Genomic DNA, 21,730 nt, shown 5'->3' with positions numbered 1-21,730 from the left:
AAGCATGCCCCCATTCCCTCCCCAAAGGGACCTGCAGCCTTTTCCCAGATACACTAGGGAAAATGGAAATACCCAGATTTTTGAGGGCTATTAGACACACAGTCTTAGCTGATAATTCTGCCAGGGGGCCTGAAATGCCAGCATAGTCCCCAAGTTAGAGTGGAAGCTTATGAAAGCCAGGAGATATACGGAGTCCCAGTCCAAGTCTATTTCACATGGGCTACATAAACCTACCAGTGATGGTTAGGCCCCTGAGTGCATAATTGGGATGGTTATCATTAAAAACTGGAAAAGTCCTCAGATTTCCCTCTTGACCTGTTGAATAAGAGTTATTATGGTAAAAATGGCCAAGTGGAAGCCTCTAAGCTCACCCATGTCTTCTCTTCCAGCCATGATGGTATATCAGAAGGAAAGCCACATCTTGGAAAGAATTACAGAAATTAGTGCCACCTTTAAAAAAGGAAAGGAGGCAGGGATAGTGGTCTCCATCACATTCCAGTTTAATTTGCTTTTCTGGCCCTGAAAGAAAGATAAAGAAAAAAATTAACTGGCTGCTGGACTACTACTATGAACTTATAGAAATTGAACCATTATTGTAGTCCCATACACAGCTGCTATACCATTGCCATTGCAACCCAGATACATTGCAATATGGCACATGTTACTGAAATAGACAACACAGCTCTGTGTTGCTTGGTCTACATTATTGAGTTGGCAAGGGCGTTGTTTTCAATCCTCAGCAAGAAAGAGGACCAAGTGTTTTTCAGGTTTTTGCTTTTAATGTGAGATGAGAAGCAATACCCCTTTACTGTTTTGCCCCAGGGCTCTGTTAACTATCCTACTCTTTGGCATATTTCACCATGGAGCAGCACTTTCATCTGACCCAAAACTCAAAGAGGTCCATCAAGAGCTGAAGGAGTCTCCAGTCTGTACCTCCAAGACGACAAAGGAAAGAAGGAACAATGGTCATGCCAAAATGGGCCATGGCCACATGCAGCTTATTTGCTGCACGAACTGTGCCCATTGCGTGCCCAAGGACAAGGCCATTAAGAAATTCGTCATTTGAAACACAGTGGAGGCTGCAACAGTCAGGGACATTTCTGAAATGAGCATCTTCGATGCCTATGTGCTTCCCAAGCTGTATGTGAAGCTGCATTACTGTGTGGGTTGTGCAATTCACAGCAAAGAGTCAGGAATTGACCTCGTGAAGCCTATAATGACCAAACACCCCCACCCAGATTTATACCTGCGGATGCTGCCCCACGACCCCCACCAAGCCCATGTAAGGAGCTGAGTTCTTTTTTTTTTTTTTTTTTTTTTTTTTTTTTGAGACAGAGTCTTGCTCTGTCACCCAGGCTGGAGTGCAGTGGCTCGATCTCAGCTCACTGCAAGCTCTGCCTCCCGGGCTGACGCCATTCTCCTGCCTCAGCCTCCCGAGTAGCTGGGACTACAGGCACCCGCCACCATGCCCGGCTAATTTTTTGTATTTTTAGTAGAGACGGGGTTTCGCCGTGTTAGCCAGGATGGTCTCGATCTCCTGACCTCATGATCCGCCCTCCTCGGCCTCCCAAAGTCCTGGGATTACAGGCGTGAGCCACCGCGCCCGGCCTAGGAGCTGCGTTCTTAAAGACTGAAGACAGACTACTCTCTGGAGAAAAATAAAATGGGAATTATACTTAAAAAAAAAAAAATGAGCTGAAGGAGTTGAGGATCCATGCCAACAAGGTAAATCAGCAGATCAGTGATAATGTGTCTGGGTTGCAATGGCAATTGATGCCCTACACTGTCCTTTAGAGCATTAAAGGTGACTGCTTCTTCATTTCCACCCTTAAAATCTTCAACAAATTTCTTTTGTGGCCAGCTCCAACCTGGAACCACATAAGGAAGGAAATTCTGAGAATTGTTTGACTTTAGCTGGGTTAAAACAGCATACAACCATGACGTCAACTTTCTGGAGTACAGTGAAAATTATCTCAGACAGTAGTTTTCAAATTTTATTGTGCAAAAGATTCACCAGACATTCTGATTGTCTGTTGCTGTATAATAATCCTCCTTCACAGGAATGCCATAAAACAGCCATTTTATTATACCTAAGGATTCTATGGGTCAAGCATTCCGGCAGAGTGCAGTGAGGATAGCATGGGATGCCACTGGAAAGGTTTAAGCAGTTGGGGATGTCTCAAATGTCTGCGGATGAAGTCTTCTTCACTGACATGTCCACTACCTGGGCTAGGATGACTCAAATGCTGGGCTTAACTGGGATTATCAAGCAAGCTTTTTCATGTGGCCTCTCCATGGGGCTTAGGCGTTCTCACAGCATGGCAGCCTTCTTACATGATAGCTCAGGGCTCCAAGGGCAAGTGTACCGGCAAACAATGCAGTAGCTGCACGGCCTCTCTGACTTAACTCAAAAGTCATGCTCCGTCATTTCTGTCACCTTCTATTAGTTATACAAGTGAGTGGCTGAAGCAAGTCCAGATTCAAGGGGAAGTGGAGGTAGACCCCACCTCTCAATGGAAAGAACATCAAAAAACTTGAGGTCATCTATCACACTGAAACCTTCAAAATGCAGATTCCATCTTTTCAATTAAATACAGTGGTATAAAAGCAGAATTTCTCTATTGCCTCTTAGAAAATTATCCAAAAATAGCAAGGAGAAGGAGAAACGCAAATACAAACATAATACTTAACCGTTAAAACCTTGAACCTCAAAGTATGCAAAAGAATGTGAAAAGTAGAGAAGATGAAGCAAGGATTCAAAAAAAATTCAGAGAGGGAGCAATCACTCAGGATTGTACATCTCAGAAAGAAGTGGCAAAGACATTTCACCAAGGTTAAGGGCATGCACTGAAGTATAAAATCAAAATCACTTGTTTGCACCAATGGGAACTGGGATGCACAGGTTGATTTTTAAAAATTATGTAGGTTTAAAAGAAGAATCCCTTGATGCAGCCATATTCACTTCCTCCACATTCTCTTCCTCTTCTCCTCCTTCTCATCATCTGTCCATGGGGTATTAAGAAAAGAGACAATTTACATTGGGAACAGATTTTATCTGGTTGGGTGTGGGGAAGGCTAAATAAACTCCCATATAAACCTGAGAATTGTTTCTTAAAATTTCCATAGCTTGAAACACATTCTTGCCCCTTTTCCACATTGACTTACCATGAATCGCTGATACAGTAAACACTGTGTTCATTTAAAACTAAGTATTCAAGAGCTGGGCACAGTGGCTCATGCCTGTAATCCCAGCACTTTGGGAGGCAGAGGTGGGTGGATCACTTAAGGTCAGGAGTTCGAGACCAGCTTGGCCAACATGGTAAAACCCCATCTCTACTAAAAACACAACAATTAGCCAGGTGTGATGGTGCATGCCTGTAATTCCAGCTACTTGGGAGGCTGAGGCAGGAGAATCGCTTGAACCCAGGAGGCGGAGGTTGCAGTGAGCCAAGATCACAAAACTGCACTCCAGCCTGGGCAACAGAGCGAGATTCAGTCTCAAAAAAACAAAAAAAAAAAAAAAAAACAAGTTTTCAAAACAGAACCAACACAGGAGCTGTCCAGAAATATAAGAGGAAAAAAAAATCAAGAAAAGGAACAGAAAATGAATGGGTCAAAAAACACCAGAAAAAATATCCCTACAGAGCAGGTGAAAATTTAGGCCAAATATTTTGTCATGAATTATAAAAATTTAATGAAACAATTATCACTGTAGAACAAAACTAAAAAGCAGAAATATAAAAACTTGACAGAGCTCAGTTAGAAGCAGAAATAAAAATATCAGAGAAATGAAAGAAATGAGGGAAAGAATAGACTACAGAAACTGAAAAAGAAGGCAGGAATGAGAAAAGCAAGCAGAGCCAAACAAACATGGAAATAATAGAGTAAAATGTGAATGTTATGAAGCTCTACAGTGTATAAATGATATAATCAGCAAAAATTGATTGGCAACCAAGAGGGAGGGGAGAAAGTAGTAAGTAATTTGATTTCTTCATCATTTAGAGTCAGAAGTAAAAACTATAACTTAAAAATGATAAATTAATAATAAAACCATAGTACATTTACTAGTTCAAAGGTAAACATTAGGAAGTGAGTAATGTGGCTAAAATCTAGCAGTAGAAGAGTATTATAGTTTGAATTGTGTTCCTCCAAAAAAGATGTTGAAATCCTAACCCCCAGAGCCTATGAATGTAGCCTTATTTAGAAATAGGGTCTTTCCAGATGATTAAGCGAAGATGAGGTTGTTATGGTGGGCCCTAATCCAGTGTGACTGCCCCCTTATAAAAAAAAAAAAGTGGAAATTTGGACTCAGAGACAGCCACATACAGAGTGAAAACAATGTGAAGACACAGAGAGAATGCCATCTGCAAGCCAAGGAATACCTGAGACCACCAGAAGCTAGGAGAGTGACATGGAACAGGTCCTTCCCTCCCAGCCCTCAGGAGAAACTAACCCTGCTGACATTTTGATCTTGAATTTCTAACCTCCAGAACTGTGAGATAATAATTTCTGTTGCTTAAACCACCCACATCTTAGTACTTTGTTATAGCACTCCTTACAAACTAACACCAGGAGGGAGATGGAAGAACAAAGATGCTAATTTTATTGTTGCTCATTGTAGGAAATTAATTGGCCTTATCTCAAGAAATGCAGGTGAATAGGGTGTTATAAATAACATAATTATAAAGGAAACCATTTGTACAAAAATACAAATGCTTTAGTGTTGGCACAGGAAACACAAAAAGCAAAGAGATTATAAATTGCAAAAATAGAAAATATAACTTGAAATTTTATGACAAAAACCAAACATTTGTCTTGGAATTAATGTGAAATAGCTAAATACACTTTTGAAAAAATCTTCAAATTGGATTGCAAAGCAAAACTCTGTTTTGGGCACACATAAAAGAGATTTTCTATTGTCTATTGCTTTGTTCATTTAAAAACGAACCTTTAGTGGCGAGGTAGGGGCTGAGTCAAGAGGAGTATGATACCCCTGAAGATAACTCCAGTACTATATTACCTTTGAATACACATTCTCATCCATCACAAATACATTTGCAAACTTCTCTGGTAAAGATCATATGCATATGAATGCATCTCTGCACAAGAAAAGTGTGATTTCAGATGTAGGGTGCATTATAGAGCATATAGGCAGAGGCGGAATTCTTTGTCCATAGTCAAATATGTGTGCTCAAAATTCAAAAAGGTTAAAAATAAAAGGATAGCAAGAGTGTGTCTGAAAAGCCTAACTGTATAAAAGCTGGGGATATGATCTTAATATCAGAGTTAAGAGCAAAAAACATTAACAAGATTTTTAAAGCACTTTATAATGATAAAGCATGTAATGCATAATAAAGATATGAGTTACATGTATCTGTGCACCAAATCACATAGCATCAAAAAGCGTTAAAAACAAAAGTTTAGGCGATACAGGGAGAAGTAGGCAGTCTGGGACTCCTTAACCTCTTTTTCCACCCATGAAAGATAAGGTAGATTATTCTGTCCTCCACACATTTATCTCTAAAACTCTCCAGACTTGCTTAAGATTACAACCTAATCTTAATCTATCTGCACTACATGTGAAATGGTATAGTGTTATTTGAAGATAGACTTAGATTAGTCAAAAATTCATACTGAAAGTAAGGAAAATACTTTAAAAAATTTTAAGAAATATAATTGATAAACTAAGAGAGCAGATAACATAAAATCATATAAAATGCTCAGTTGAAACCAGAGAAGGCAGAAAGAGAAGCCTCTGGCAATAAATAGAAAATAGTTGCAAACAGTTGATATTCATCCAACTGTATCAGTAACTATACCGATTAAAAGACAGAGGCTGAGCACAGTGGCTTACACCTGTAATTCCAGCACTTTGGGAGGGCAAAGTAGGCAGACTGCCTGAGCTCAGGAGTTCAAGACCACCTGAACAACATGGCAAAACCCCATCTCTACAAAAAATAAACAAAATTAGCCAGGCATGGTGGCATGTGTCTGTAGTCTCAGCTTACTCAGGAGGCTGAGGTGAGAGGATCACTTTAGCCCAGGAGGTTAAGGCTGCAGTAAGCAGTGATCATGCCACTGCACTCCAGTCTGGGTGACAGAGCAAGACCCTATCTCAAAAAAAAAAAAAAAAAAAAAAAAAAAAAAGACACTGTCAGAGTGGATAAGGAAAGCAAGACTATATATTATCTACAAGAAAACCATTCTTATTATAAAGACAGATAGATTAAAAATAAAGGAATGGAAAAAGAAAGAAAGATAAAAATAGAAATGGATAAATCGTTCTAACACTAATCAGAAGAATACTGGAGGAGCCATATTAATTTCAGACAAACAGACTTCAGAATGAGGAAAATTTTCTGGGATTCAGAGGCACTCTGTAATGATAAAGGGGTCAATTCTCCAAGAAGACATAACAATCCTAAATGTGCCCAAGTCCAAGCTGAATGGAGAAATAGACAAATCCACTATTTATAGTTAGAAACTTCAACAACTTTTTGTTAGTAATTGATGAATCAAGCAGGCAGAAAATCAGTAAGGATATAGTTGACCTGAGTAGCACTATCAATCACTTGATCTAATTAACATTATAGATTATTCCATTCAACAACAGCAGAATACACGTTATTCTTAAGCCCACACAGGACATTCATCAAGATAAACCACATTCTGGGCCATAAGACACACCTTAGCAAATTTAGAATAGAAATCATACAAAGGAATTTATCAGACCACAGTGGGATTAAACTAGAAATCAATAACAGAAAGATAGCTAGGAAATCCCCCTAATATTTGAAAATTAAACAACACACTTCTAACTAACACATGGGTCAAAGAATAAGGCTCAAGAGAAACTCAAAGATACTTTTGTTTTTTCATTTGTTTATTTTAAAAGGTATATTTTGATTATTTTAAAGCACTTTCTTATAGCCATTAATCAGAAAATATTATGAGCTGGGCTTGGTGGCTCATGCCTGTTATCCCAGCACTTTGGGAGGCTGAGACGGGTGGATCACCCGAGGTCAGGAGTCCGAGACTAGCCTGGCCAACATGGTGAAACCCTGTCTCTACTAAAAATACAAAAAATTAGCCGGGTGTGGTGGCACATGCCTGTAGTCCGAGCTACTCAGGAGGCTGAGACAGGAGAATTGCTTGAACCCCGGAGGTGAAGGCTGCAGTGAGCTGAGATCGCGCCACTGCACTCCAGCCTGGGTGAGACAGAGCGAGGCTCTGTCTCAAAAAAAAAAAAGAAAATATTATTATGAATACCCATAATTGCATGTTAAATTGGTAATTTTGTTGTGTATTTTATATATTTAAAATAAAATGCTTTCCAAATAGAGATTCTCCCAATAGGCATTACTATCTGAACTCTTCCCTGGAATTCTCTCTCACCTTTCCCTGCTAACCTAAAACCTGTTCCATTTTCTTGGTTCACAAGCTCCGTTGCTTCCACAACTTTGGCCTCACATTGCTCTCTGCATTTTTCTCTAAGCACAGGTAGTCAACAAATATGTCAGTTTTTAAGTTATGTAGGCTCAACAACTTCTCTTTTATGGGAAGTTTATAATATCTTGAATTAAATGAAAATGGAAATACAACTTATCAAAACTTGTGAGGTGCAGCAAAAACAGTGATTAAAGGGAAATTTAGTGCATGTATTAGAAAAACAGAAAGATGTAAAACCAATAACCTAAGCTTCCACCTAAGAAACTAGAGCAAGAAAGACAGTGGAGGAACAGAAGAAATAAAAATTACAACAGAAATCAATGAAGTTGAGCACAGAAAAACAATAGAGGGAATCAACAAAACCAAAGACTGGTTCTTTGGAAAGAACAATCAAATTGATAAACCTTTACCCAAACTAACCAAGAAAAAAAGAGGAGACACAAATTACCAATGTCAGAAATAAAAGAAGGGTTATCACTACTGATCACACAGATATTAGAAGGAGAAAAGAAGAATACTATAAACAACTCTATGCCAACGAATTTGAAAATTTAGATGAAATGGACCAATTCCTTGAAAGACACAAACTACCAAAATTCACACAAGCATAAATAATCTGAATAACTTTAGCTCTATTAAATAAATTGAATCAATAATTAATAGCCTTCCAAGAAAGAAATCTGAAGGCCCAGATGTTTTCACTGGTGAGTTTGCCAACCTATACTGAAAATAATTTAGCAATATCTGTCAAAATTTTAAATGTACATATCCTTTGGCTCAGGAAAATTTTCTTCAGGTTTATTTATACATGTGGGATATGATATATGTCGGAGGTTATTCATTGCAATATTGTTCCTATTATCAAAGGATTGAAAACAATGTGAACCTCCATTGATAGGCTCCTTGTTAAGTATTTACGGCACATCCATACATGAAAATCCATACCGCTGAGAAAAACGTGAATCATTACTCATATATCACTATAGCATGATTTCCAAAATATATTGGCACATGACAACAAAAGAACAATTTACAGAAACCATAAGTATAGTACATTATCATTTGTGTAATGAGAAAGTAGAGAAAAAAATATATGCATGTATTTGCATGTCTATGCACAAAAAAACTCTGGAAAAATATATATGAAAGTAATATAACAATGCATACTTTTCGGCTGGGCGTGGTGGCTCACACCTGTAATCCCAGCACTTTGGGAGGCTGAGGCAGGTGGTTTCTTAAAGTCAAGAGTTTGAGACCAGCCTGGCCAACATAGTGAAACCTGTCTCTACTAAAAATACAAAAATTAGCTGGGTATGGTGGCATGCACCTGTAATCCCAGCTACTTGGGAGGCTAAGGCTCAAAAATCACTTGAACCCGGGAGGCGGAGGTTGCAGTGAGCCGAGATCGTGCCACTGCACTCCCAGCCTGGGTGGAGGAGTGTGACCCTGTCTCAAAAAAAAAAAAAAAAAAATGCAACAATGCATACTCCTGAGAAAGGGGAAAGGGTAGCTGAGAAACAGAGTCTAGGAGAAAAAGTATTTATCGCATATCCTTTAGTATATTTTGAATTTTTGAAATGTATATTTTACTTAGAAAAATGAAAAATTTTAAAAGTTAACAGCTTCCCTGCTGACCCCTCCCAGAGATTCTGATTTGGGGCCAAGGAATCTGCATGATTAACAGGCTCTCCAAGTGATACAGCAGATGCAAGGAGCACACTGAGAAACACTGACCCACATCATAAGTCCACATGTGAGAGTAATATAAGAGAAGAATCACAAAGAATTGAGGATTTAGCAGGGAAAAAAGAAAATGTAAGGATGAAGAGAGCCAAAGACAACATCCAAGTGCTGATCCCAAGAGTGGGAAACTTACAACATTGTCCTAAATAAGATGGAAGGGGAATTTTCCAAAATAAAGGACAATACATCCATGTGGATGTCATTGGAGACTGGCTCCTCTTACTGTTCTAGATACAATTTTAATGTGGATTATGTCATCAAAAAGAAATAGCTGACATTAGGCTGAGCGTGGTGGCTCACATCTGTAATCCCAGCACTTTGGGAGGCTGAGGCGGGTGGATCACCTGAGGTCAGGAGTTCGAGACCAGCCTGGACAATATGACAAAACCCTGTCTCTACTAAAAATACAAAAATTAGCCAGGGGTGGTCGTGAGCACCTATAATCCCAGCTACTCAGGAGGCTGAGGCAGGAGAATCACTTGAACCCTGGGGGGCGCAAGCTGCAGTGAGCCAATTTCAAGCTACTTCACTCCAGCCTGGGCGAAAGCGCAAAACTCTGGCAAAAAAGAAAAAAAAGGAAAGAAATAGCTGACATTACAGTTGTTTTGGACATGTCAACAAAGTTCCTCTCCTTTGATTCCTCTTTTTCTCTAAAATTGCTGATTATGATCAACCTCTAAGTTTCAAATAAGCATATCTTATACTTTTTTCCTCTTTATGCTTTCTCTCTCTTTCTCCTCCCAACCTCTTTTAAACATATCTCCCTTCTTAAAAAGTTATACCTGTAGTAGGATGGAATGATAGACACTAATGCACACACAGTCTCTCCAATAACTGTGTTCATGCTGCCGATCTTCCTCCTAGAGTCTTCTATCCCACACCAACCCACCCCATCCCATCCCATTCATTCAACAAATATATATTGAGAGCTTATGTTTCTGACACTATTCTAGGTACTGAAGATAGAGTTGTGATCTAGAAGATCTCTCCTCTTATGACATGTACAATTTAGTGGGAAGAAAAAGACAAAAAGGAAAAGAAGCATAGAAATGAATTAATTATTTTCAGATAATGATAAGCGCTCTAGGGAGAGGGGACACTTTAGGTTGGGGAGTCGAGGAAGCTCCTCTGAAAAGGGGATTTGAGACCCGAATGATGAAAAGAAGCCATTCAAGTCAATTTCTGGGAGAAGAAATTCTAAGCAAAGAAACAGTGAATACCTACACCCTGCTCTAGAACATACTTGTATTCTTAAGGAATACCAAGGAGATCAATGTGGCTATGGTATAGGAAACTAGGAGAAGGATACTAATATATTAGGTTAAAGAAGTAGGCTGTGTGTGTGTGTGTGTGTGTGTGTGTGTGTGTGTGTCACAGCTTATCTCTACACCATTTGATAGTAGGTTGCATATATCATGTCCGCTTATCCCCTTAATACCCCTATGTCTATTTCTTAAGAACAAGGATATTCTTTTACACAACCACAATATAATTATCAATGTCAGGAACTTTAATATTGATATAATACTTTTATCTAATCTACAGTCTGTATTTAATCAATTTAATTCTACTAATTTAATTTAATCAATTTAATTCTACTAATGTTCTTTAGAATATTTTTTCCTGGCACAGGGTCCAGCCCATAATCACATATGACATTTAATTGTAGTGTCTCTCTAGTCTCCTTTAATTTGAATCAATTTTTCAGCCTTTTCTTGTCTTTTAAGACATTGACATTTTAAAAGAATATAGACTAGTAATTTTATGATATTGAAATAGTTGCTTCAATTTGGATTTTTCATCATTCTTCTCCTTTTTTAGGTTAAGATTCACTTATAGAGCACTTACTATGTGCCAGGCCCTGTTCTAAGTGCTTTGCAATTATTCATCTTCATAACAAGCCTCTGAGGTACATATTATCATTATTTCCATTTTTCAGATGAGAGCCCTGAGGCAAAGAGAGAGTAAATAAGTTGCCCCAGGTCACCCAACTTGTAAGCAGGGATTTGAACTGAGGCAGCCTGGTTCTGGAGCCCTTGCCTGTAACCTTCTTCCTTCTCAGTAAACTCCAGCCACACTGGCCTCCTTGCTTTCCTCAACATGCCAGGTACTCTCCCACCTCAGGGCCTTTGCACGTGCCTTTCTCACTGACTTGAAAACTTCTCCCCTAGCTATGTTCTCAGTGATGCCCTCACTTTTTGGGGAGTCTCTGTTGAAATGTCACCACCCTATCTAAAGTGGCACACACTGACATATGTCAGCCTTCAACACACACCACCTGACCTATTACATATTTACGAATGTGTTTATTTACTGCCTGTCTCCCATGCCGAAATGTAAACTCCAGTAAAGCAGGGGTTTTCGTCTGTTTTGTTCACTGCTACAGTTTAGAACCTCATAGACTACCTGGGAACTGGGTAGGTAATAAATAAACCGTGGTGAATAAATTTAACACAAATCAGTAAATTTAAATCTATAAATTATTTATAAATTTAAACAAACCAGACATTTAGAAATGTTGAACATTAAAGAAGATGACTTTTCATTTTATAATTTAGAAAGAAAGATGAAAGGAAACAATTTCTTAGTGAGTAGATATTGCTGGTACCCTATGTTCTGATGGGAGACAGAAGAAAAAGCACGCCACTGTGGGCAGGGAGTGGGCCCACCCTGAAGAGGGGGGAGCATGTCCACAGTCAGACACCCTGGGAGGAGCCCTGTCCTGGATGAGAAATGCTGGTGGAAGCACAGGCAACAAAAGCAAAATAGACAAATGGGATTACATCAGACTAAAAACCTTCTGCAGGGCAATTAACAGAGTGAAGAGACAGCCTACAAAAGAGGGGAAAATACTTGCAAATTATACATCTGATAAGGAGTTAATACCAAAAAATGTATAAAGAACTCAAATAACTCAATAGCAATACAACAAATAATCTTATTTTTAAAATATGGCTGGGCGCAGTCACTCACACCTAAAATCCCCGCGCTTTGGAAGGCCAATGTGGGCAGGTCACTTGAGGCCAGGAGTTCGAGATCAGCCTGTAATCTCAGCACTTTGGGAGGCTGAGGGTGGGGTGGATCACCTGAGGTCAGGAGTTCGAGACCAGCCTGGACAACATGATGAAACCCTGTCTGTACTCAAAATACAAAAATTAGCCAGGCATGGTGGCGCATGCCTGTAATCCCAGCTACTCAAGTGGCTGAGGCAGGAAAATCACGTGAACCCAGGAGGTGGAGGTTGCAGTAAGCTGAGATTGTGCCACTGCACTCCAGCCTGGGAGACACAACGAGACTATGTCTCAAAAAATTAAAAAATTTTAAAGGCAGGCCGGGCATGGTGGCTCACGCCTGTAATGCCAGTATTTTGGGAGGCCAAGGCGGGCAGAACACCTGAGGTCAAGAGTTTGAGGCCAGCCTGGCCAACATGGTGAAACCCTGTCTCTACTAAAAATACAAAAATTAGCCGGGCATGATAGTACGCACCTGTAATTCCAGATACTCGGAGGCTGAGGCAGGAGAATCACCTGAACCCAGGAGGCGGAAGTTGCAGTGAACTGAGATCACACCACTGCACTCCAGCCTGGGCAATAGAGTGAGACTCCGTCTCAAAAAATAAAAATAAAAAAATAGACAAAGGACCCGACTAGACATTTCTCGAAAGAAGGCACAAATGGCCAACAGGTTTATGAAAAAGGCTCAACATTACTAATCATCAGAGCAATGCCAATTAAAACTACAGTGAGATGTCACCTCCTACATCATAGAAAGGTTATTATCAAAAAGACAAAAGATAACCAGTGTTGGCAAGGATGTGGAGAAAGGAACCCTTGCACACTGCTGGTGGGAATGTAAATTAGTACAGCCATTAATTTCCATCCTTCATGTATCTGGAAAATAGTATGGAGGTTCCTCATGGAATTAAAATTAGAACTACCATGTGATCCAACAATCCCACTCCTGGGTGTATATTCAAAGAAGATGAAATCAGTGTTGAAGAGATATCTGCACATCCATTTTCATTGCAGCACTATTCATAGTACTTGACTTGAATCAAAGCTATTGGCTTTGCTTAATGAACAGTACTTCAAGTAAGTGACCAAGATATGAAATCAACCTAAGTGTTCATCAACAGATGAATGGATAAAGAAAATGTAGTATATATACACAATAGAATACTATTAAGCCATAAAAAAGTAAGAAAATCCTCTCATGTGCAACAACAGGGATGAAAATGGAGGATACTATGTCATGTGAAATAAGCCAGGCCCAGAAAAATAAATAACTGCATGATCTCACTCACGTGGATGCTAACTTGATCTCATAGAAGTAGAGAGTAGAAAGGTGGTTAGCAGGGGCTGGGGCAGTTGGGAGGGGTGGGTATTGGGATCATGTTTGTTAAATGATACAAAATTTCAGTTAGATAGAAAGGAGAAGTTCAAGAGATCTATTGTACAACATGGACACTATAGTTATAACAAAATATTCTTGAAAACTGCTAAAAGAGTGGATGTTAAGCTTTCTCACCACAAAAATGATAACTATGAGGGAATGAATACATGAAGTAGCTAGATTTAGTCATCCACAACGTGTATATACTTCAAAACATCATGCTGTATGTGATAAATATATACAATTTTGAATGTCACTTAGAAATAAAATATAAGAATGCAAAAATTTAAAAAGCTGACTGGGGGCCGGGCACAGAGGCTCATGCCTGTAATCCCAGCACTTTGGGAGGCCGAGGCAGGCGGATCATGAGGTCAGGAGATCAAGACCATCCTGGCCAATGTGATGAAACCCCATCTGTACTAAAATACAAAAAATTAGCCGTGCATGGTGGCACGCACCTGTAATCCCAGCTACTCGGGGGGCTGAGGCAGGGGAATCGCTTGAACCCAGGAGGCGGAGGTTGCAGTGAGCCAAGATCACGCCACTGCACTCCAGCCTGGGCGACAGAGCCACACTCTGTCTCAAAAAAAAAATAAAATAAAATAAAAAAATGCTGACTGGGAAGGCAGTCTTCGTGCAGACTGCACAAAGGAGAGGGGGGTAATGTGGAGGAAATACCCCTTCTCTGTGAGCCTTATACTCTTGGGCCAGGACTCAGAAGAGTCTCAGGTGCACCAGAAAATACTACTGCTAAACTGAGGCAGAAACACTAATTATTTAGTCACCGTATGTAAAAATCTTAATGGAATAGATCCTCATTACCTTGAGAATAAATTCCAGCCTACTTTATTACATGCAACTGTGTGTTGATGCCTTATTGCCATATATTATTTGATTTGCCCATGTCTTACCTATAAGGAAAGAATGGTGGTAGCTGTTCTCTCCTGCTTCCTGTTCCATCATTCTCATAACCTATTTCACAGAGAAAATGAAAGCCTTCTGACAGGAGCTCCCATAACTTGCCAACTCCAACCTCCATAAGTACATAGGCAGACACCCACCTTTTCCTCCCTCTCTCCTCCTACGGATGGGAGAGATGTCTAACCACCCATGTTCTTATTCATATCTGATTTTGTTTTTTGTTTTTGGGGTTTTTTTTTTTAGACAGAGTCTTACTCTGTTGCCCAGGCTGGAGTGCAGTGATGCAATCTCGGCTCACTGCAACCTCTGCCTCCTGGGTTCAAGCAATTATCGTGCCTCAGCCTCCTGAGTAGCTAGGATTACAGGAATGAGCTACCACACTGGACTAATTTTTGTATTTTCAGTACAGATGGGGTTTCACCATGTTGGCCAGGCTAGTCTTGAACTCCTGACCTCAGGTAATCTGCCTGCCTTGGCCTCCCAAAGTGCTGGGGTTACAGGCATGAGCCACTGTGCCCGGCATCTAAAATATTTTTATTTCTTTCAAAGCTGCTATCTGTCATATGATGCTATACAAGGTTACAATTTGGTATCTTATTGCTACAAAGAGTCTGTGTTCTCAGCCTTAAGATTTAATGTTAATGCTGGTCAGTTGTGCCTGAATTCCAAAAGGAGGAAGGTGTAATGAGGCATGATGGGACCCCCACTTCCCATCATGGCCTGAACTAGTTTTTCAGGTTTCTTTGGAATCCCATTGGCTGAGACGAGGGGTCCATTCAGTCGACTGGGGGCTTAGAATTTTTCTTTCAGTTTATACACACTCAACAGTATTCAATCATAATACCTAATAAATTGCAAAGGAAAATGTCTCACAGCATACCGAATTCTTCAGATAAAGAAAGACACCAAATAGCTGGGCGTGGTGACTCATGCCTATAATCCCAGCACTTTGGGAGGCTGAGGCGGGTGGATCACCTGAGGTCAGGAGTTCAAGACCAGCCTGGCCAACATGGTGAAACCCTGTCTCTACTAAAAATACAAAAATTAGCTGGGTGTGCACCTGTAATCCCAGCTACTTGGGAGGCATGCGCCTATAATCCCAGCTACTTGGGAGGCTGAGGCAGGAGAATCACTTGAACCTGAGAGGCAGAGGTTGCAGTAAGCCGAGATCATGCCTGGGAGACAGAGCAAGATTCCATCTCAAAAAAAAAAAAAAAAAAAAAAAAGCAAGATACCAAATAATCTGGACTTTAAAATGATGCTTCCCCACAATGCTCTTGAAGCAGCAATGTTCAGCTCTTGGTAGCAGGACAAACTTGACCATAGGTGTGGGGAGAATCTAGCCCTTAACAGTGTATACAGTGCTTTTTATTGCCTGGACTCCTTTAATCCTCCCGACAGCACTGTGAGCTGGCATTATTACCCCAGTGTTGCAGATGTAGAAAGTGAGTTCTGAGGCCAGGTGCAGTGGCTCACACCTGTAATCCCAGCACTGTGCAAGGCCAAGGTGGAAAGATCACTTGAGCCCAGGAGTTTGAGACCAACCTGAGCAACATAGCAAGACCCTGTCTAAATTTAAAAAAAGAAAGAAAGTGAGTTCTGCAGAGGTTAGGAAATTTGCAGAAGAAATATTCATTACACTGGTAGGACAGAGCCAGATTGGAATCCCCATCTTTTGACCCGATGTTTTCTGATTCCCAAATGTTTTTGCTACTTGACCATACTAAGTAATAGAGCCCATTGCACTGTATCTAGTTTAGTAACTAAAATAGATGACTAGATCTAATATCAAGAATGTTTTAAATCATTCCACACTTATTGAGCAACCTCTGAGTGTGGCTAGTGAGGGAAATGCTAAAGAAAAATAGATCTTGCCTTTTAAAAGATTAGTTTGTTATAAAGGCGGTATGGTTGTGAGCAGACAAAAATACTCAGAGACCCTTACAAAGCAACCTAAGAATCTCTTATGAATTCTAAGCTGCATGCTATTTCACATTTTAATGTCTCTGGATGCATTTTAAATCAATTGAATGTCATAGTTTACTTAGCAGCATTTGTTTTCTTTCTTGGTGGCACATAAAATAACAGGGCCTGTCTTATAATCAATAGCATCTTAGAGTCAAGGAACTATGAAATAATTAAATGGCAATTTACTTTATAGCAATGAACAAATATTTGTCAAAGGGCAAATCTTTTTTGTCTGGAGTTAATAAAGTTAATATCTTTTACCACAAAGCTAGAGGTCAACAGTACCACTATTATTGATTGCCACTACCTGGCTCCAGCTCAACTTCCCCTTGCTCAGGATGAAAGCACAGCAGGCCATCCCTCAGTTCTGGTTTAGGGCAGCTGCCGCAAATTAGTCTGACAATTAGGTTAACAATTTCAAATGACAATGCAACCAATGGATAAAACATGCATAAAGAATCCTCATAAAGGCCAGGCAGGTTGGCTTAATTTAACCACTTTGGGAGGCGGATGGAGGAGGATCAATTGAGGCAGGAGTTTGAGACCAGCATGGGTAGCATAGTGAAATTCCCTTCTCTGCAAAAATGTATTAAAAATTCACTGGCAGTAGTGGTGCACACCTGTAGTCCCAGGTAGTCAGGAGGCTGAGGTGGCAGGATCACTTGAGCCCAGGAGTTCTAGGCTGCAGTGACCTACGATCACACCACTGCTCCCCAGCCTGGGCGACAGAGCAAGAGCCTCTCTCAAAAAAAGAAAAATAGGCTGGGCAAAGTGGCTCACACCTGTAATCCCAGCACTTCGACAGGCCAAGGTGGACGAATTGCTTGAGCCCAGGAGTTTGAGACCAGCCTGGGCAACATGGAGAAACCTTGTCTCTACAAAAAATAGAAAAATTAGGTGTGCACCTGCAGTCCCAGCTACTCAGGAGGCTAAGGTGGGAGGATCACTTGAGCAAGGGAGTTCGAAGCTGCAGTGAGCCAAGATCATGCCACTGCACTCCAGCCTGGGCAACAGAGTAAGTAAGATCCTGTATCAAAAAAAGAAAAGAGAAAGAATCCTCACGTAGGCAGAATATTAGAACAAATGAGATGACAAGAGAGTTCAAACAGAAGGACCACACAGTGTTCATGGACAGTGTCTGAGGGACACTTTCAGAGAAGTCAGTTTCAAGGAGTGAGTCCAAGGGGGAAGCTGAACATTCAGAAAGTATTTGGAAAGCAGTGCCATATGCAGATGTAGATACAGATTGGAAAAGCCAGGGTGACAGAGTACAAAGCATTATGGACACTGACACCACAGACATGAGTTCAAATCCTCACCAAGCCGCACATTAGTTGCTGCCTGGGAAAGTTACTTAATTATTTTGAGCCTCAGTTTCCTCCTTTTTATTATTTTTAATTTTTTCAGCTACAAATATACTTTATTTGATGTAATGTAATAAAACATTTTCAAGTTTAACAATATGTATCTGACATTAAATAATCACTTAAATTATGAATATAAGTATATGCGGTCACATTAGCAAATCTGCAGTTCAGGAATTTGTACAAACTGTGTCTGAAAGGATAGTGCCCTCTTCCCCTTTCAGGAAAGACAGTCCTTCCCCATGTGTGGTAAGAAGCAATGTCAATGGGAGTTGGAAGAAGTCCATAATCCATGTCAAAATTCCACTTTATCCTGAGAGGACAGCTTGCTTTGTTGTAGAAAAATAATATTCTCTTTCAGTTCTCTCTTATCAAATGAAGGATTATGTTCATTTTTCCCCTTTTAGGTATAGGTACTCTTCTTTTCTCATCTACTGTCTTTCTGTCTCCTTAGCTCATACTTATTACACAGTTCGTTTAAAATATATATATTTGCAAAGAGACCTTATCTGTTCCCTTACCTGCCCTTCATGTCTACCATTTTTTGGTGGGTAGGGGTGGGAGTCAGGAGACAGAACTGCTTTGGCACACAGTTGATTTAAGATACAGAGAACAGGCTGGGCACAGTGGCTCACACCTGTAATCTCAGCAATTTGGGCACCAAGGCAGGTGGATCAACTGAGGTCAGGAGTTCGAGACCACCTGGCCAACATGGTGAAACCCCTTCTCTACTAAAAATACAAAAATTAGCCAGGTGTGGTGGCAGGCACCTGTAATCTCAGCCACTTGGGAGGCAGAGGTAGGAGAATTGCTTAAACCCAGGAGGCGGAGGTTGCAGTGAACTGAGATCACACCACTGCACTCCAGCCTGGGAGACAGGGTGGGTGAGACACTGCCTCAAAATAAAAAATAAAAATAAATACAGAGAACAAATTATCTAGAAGGAACAGACTGGTGTTCTGGAGCATTTCCCAGGAGTGGTCTGGGTGACCTCCGCTTCACACAATGTGGTTTGTATACAATGCTGCTCAATAAGAATGAACATGTTTATGCCCCTATCTCCAGAAGCATCACAACCTTTCATGGAAAACCCATTATTCTCACACTATTTCCATATAACATACAGTTATGGACCATCCCGTGGGATCGTCCGTGGCCCCACTGCACCCTTGTGAAAAATGAGAGTCAAAAACATGCCAATAATCATGTTAATGACAATACAGTTGGGTACCACTCGCACTGCACTGAGATAAAAATCTTCATGGAAGGCAGCCCCCTCACGTCTCAGGACCCTTCAGAGCACAAGAAAAAGCTTTGCTCAGATTGTGTGCTGCTCTCCATCCTGAGACCTGTTCCTGAGCTACACCATAACAATAAGTGAATTAACAAAGAAGTACATTAGTGGGGAAGTTACAGGGGCCCTGCAGAAAAGCCAAACTATTTGACAGAAGCTTGAAACAAACACTGCTCTGGGAAATCATTTGTATTAGCTGATAACTGGGTTCTGTTTTCTAACATGGACATGCAACATATTCAATACTATGCTTACCACAGTTTGCTTGGTAAACCCTTCTGTCATACAACAAAATACATTCTGTCTCGTGAATGATTACTGAATATTCACCACGAGACCTAGACTCGGAAGCATGGAAAGTGTGCATTGGAACTTTCTCCCACTTGCATGGATTTGGACATGTGCTAAGAACCTGAAACTGCTTCCTTTCTGGAACTCAATTCTGTCAGTGTGCTTACTGCTGAGTTGATCTGCTATCTTAAACTGAGAACACACAATAACACTGATCCACAGAAAAAAGGAGAGGTCACCATCTCCCTCATAAGATATGTTGTACATCAGGTCACGCTGTTTGTCACGTTTTAGCCATCCTAAGAAAGGACAGAAGCCACATTCCATTCTGCAGTCTTGGCAAATGACTTTCTTCTGTTTCCACCTCTATTTTGCCTTGTTTATTTCATCTCCATTATCCCGCTTTCAGTCACGAATCATGACTTTTTTTTCTACAGTAGTCAGAGTTTTGTAGGACAAACTCAGGTCTCTCTGGCCTCTCAGCAAGCTTCAGGGCTTCATGCATGCCTGCAGCTGAGAGTGTCCAGTTGATATTCTGGTACTGGCACTGGAGCTGGCTGCGATAGGTGGTCCTCAGGTCCCAGTTGAAGAAGGCATATATAAAAGGGTTAATGAGAGAGTTTCCATAGCCCAGCCATGGAAATATCCTCTCCACCCACAGTGGGATGCAGCTGCAGGCAGTGCCACAGACAGAAGGGTCTGGCTGTCAAGAGGAGGAAAAAGGGCAGCCCGCACACGGTGAAGGCCCAGACGATGATCCCCAGGGTAGTCGCTGCTTTCTGTTCCCGCTTAAAGATGGAGATATTTTTTCCTTTCATGCTTGAGGAGTCTCGAAAGGTTTGCACACTCTTCCACCTCCTGGAACTTCACTGTGCCATTCAGGGTGACTACTGCTGTCTGGCTCCACTCCAGGGAAGCTGGGTAGCCTGTGTTAGGCCGCGCTTTTCCTGGCGGCCTTGTAAATCTGGTAGTACATGAAAAGCATGACGGACCTGAGGATTAGGATGCCACTGCGGTGTAGTAAGTCGTGTAGCCAAAGTCTTGACTGACCAAGCACACCTCATCATCATTTACATTCTGAGCCCAGCCAAAGAGTGGGAGGTAAAGTGACAGAGGCGGAGAGAAGGCAGACAGAAAGAATCATCTTCGCCATGCATTTCCCATTCTGCCTCACAGGGTACGTGAGACGCCTCGTGATCCCAAGGTACCTGTCGATGCTGATCACGTACAAGGTCAAGATCCAGGCCGTGCAGCACATGACATTCATGGAGAAGAAGACGTTGCAGAAAAAGTGTCCAAAGATCCACTTGCCCCCGATGAGGTCGGTGACACTGATGAAGGGCATGACCGCCACGGCCACCGAGAGGTTGGCCAGCGCCATGGACACGATCAGGTAGTTGGAGGGTTGGCGGAGCTTCTTGACGAAGCACACGGAGATACCACCAGGCAGTTGGCCCGCGATCGTCAGCAGCGAGATGAGCGTCAGGACGGAGCCGATCACAACTTTCTCGGCCCTTTCTTGATTTGCTCCCCGCGGCCGGAGGCATTGCCCGGGGTTGCGTCCCAGGTGGGCGCCGGGCTGGCCGTCATCTCGGGCGCCCCGCTCAGCAGATGCGGCGTCCCGGATCCCGCGACCGGTTCGGCGCCACCGTCGGGGCTCAGGTCGGGCAGCCTGCCCCCCCACCTCTGGCAGCAGGAAAGAGCAGAGGCGCCCGCAGAGGTCCAGGTGGCCGCTGCTGTTAACATCCATCACCGCGCCGCCGTGTGGAGCTGCCCAAGAAGCCGCCCCACCCCCTTCCTCACCCCCGCCAGCAGCCACAGGCTCCGGCTTTCGGCCCCGGGGCTTCAACTCGCCGGTTCCCCTCCGCCCGGCCCAGTTTGAGGCCTGCGCCGGCTCGGCCTCGGGGCCCCGCCTGTCCCAGACCCCCGGCCGCTGCGTGAAACGCGGGAGCGCTGCAGAGCGGGGACTTCCTGCGGGAGGGACCTCGGACCCCGACGGACGCCCGGGACGCGCGGGCTCGCGGGCGCTCCGACGGGGCTCGGCCGGCGTCTCCACAGCCCGCAGCAGCCGCGCGGCTCGGAGCAATGGAGGATCAGGCAGTAGCAGAAGTTTCCGTTTCCTCCTTTTTAAATGGCTCCAAAATATTTCTTGTCGGTAGAGTGTGGAGTAGAGATATATTTGCAAAAACTTGACAGAAAGCAGGCACTCAGCTCAGTAAATGGTGACAAAATTGGTGAGAAGACTTTTGAATAGGAGTGAACGAGAAAAGCCATGCTTAGAAAAGTCACCTGGAAACTGTGATTTAGA

The 21,730-nt window shown here is 41.9% G+C and overlaps 1 long non-coding RNA gene and 1 pseudogene across 1 annotated transcript in view; both read right to left on the bottom strand.

Annotated features, from left to right (window-relative positions):
- Nucleotides 1-33: 33 nt before the first annotated feature.
- The window catches only part of LOC129049062 (uncharacterized), a 94,021-nt gene continuing 72,324 nt past the window's right edge, over nucleotides 34-21,730 (bottom strand). Inside the window, exon 3 of the long non-coding RNA XR_008511831.1 lies at nucleotides 34-519. This is a non-coding gene — a long non-coding RNA (uncharacterized LOC129049062). The remainder of the gene's footprint in view (nucleotides 520-21,730) is intronic.
- LOC100456853 (5-hydroxytryptamine receptor 7-like) lies at nucleotides 17,835-21,187 on the bottom strand (annotated as a pseudogene).

This window comes from Pongo abelii, chromosome 10, assembly GCF_028885655.2.
Source record: "Pongo abelii isolate AG06213 chromosome 10, NHGRI_mPonAbe1-v2.0_pri, whole genome shotgun sequence".
Taxonomy (NCBI): Eukaryota; Metazoa; Chordata; class Mammalia; order Primates; family Hominidae; genus Pongo; species Pongo abelii.
Note: the sequence above shows the minus strand (reverse complement) of the source record. Positions and strands in the feature narration are given on the sequence as shown.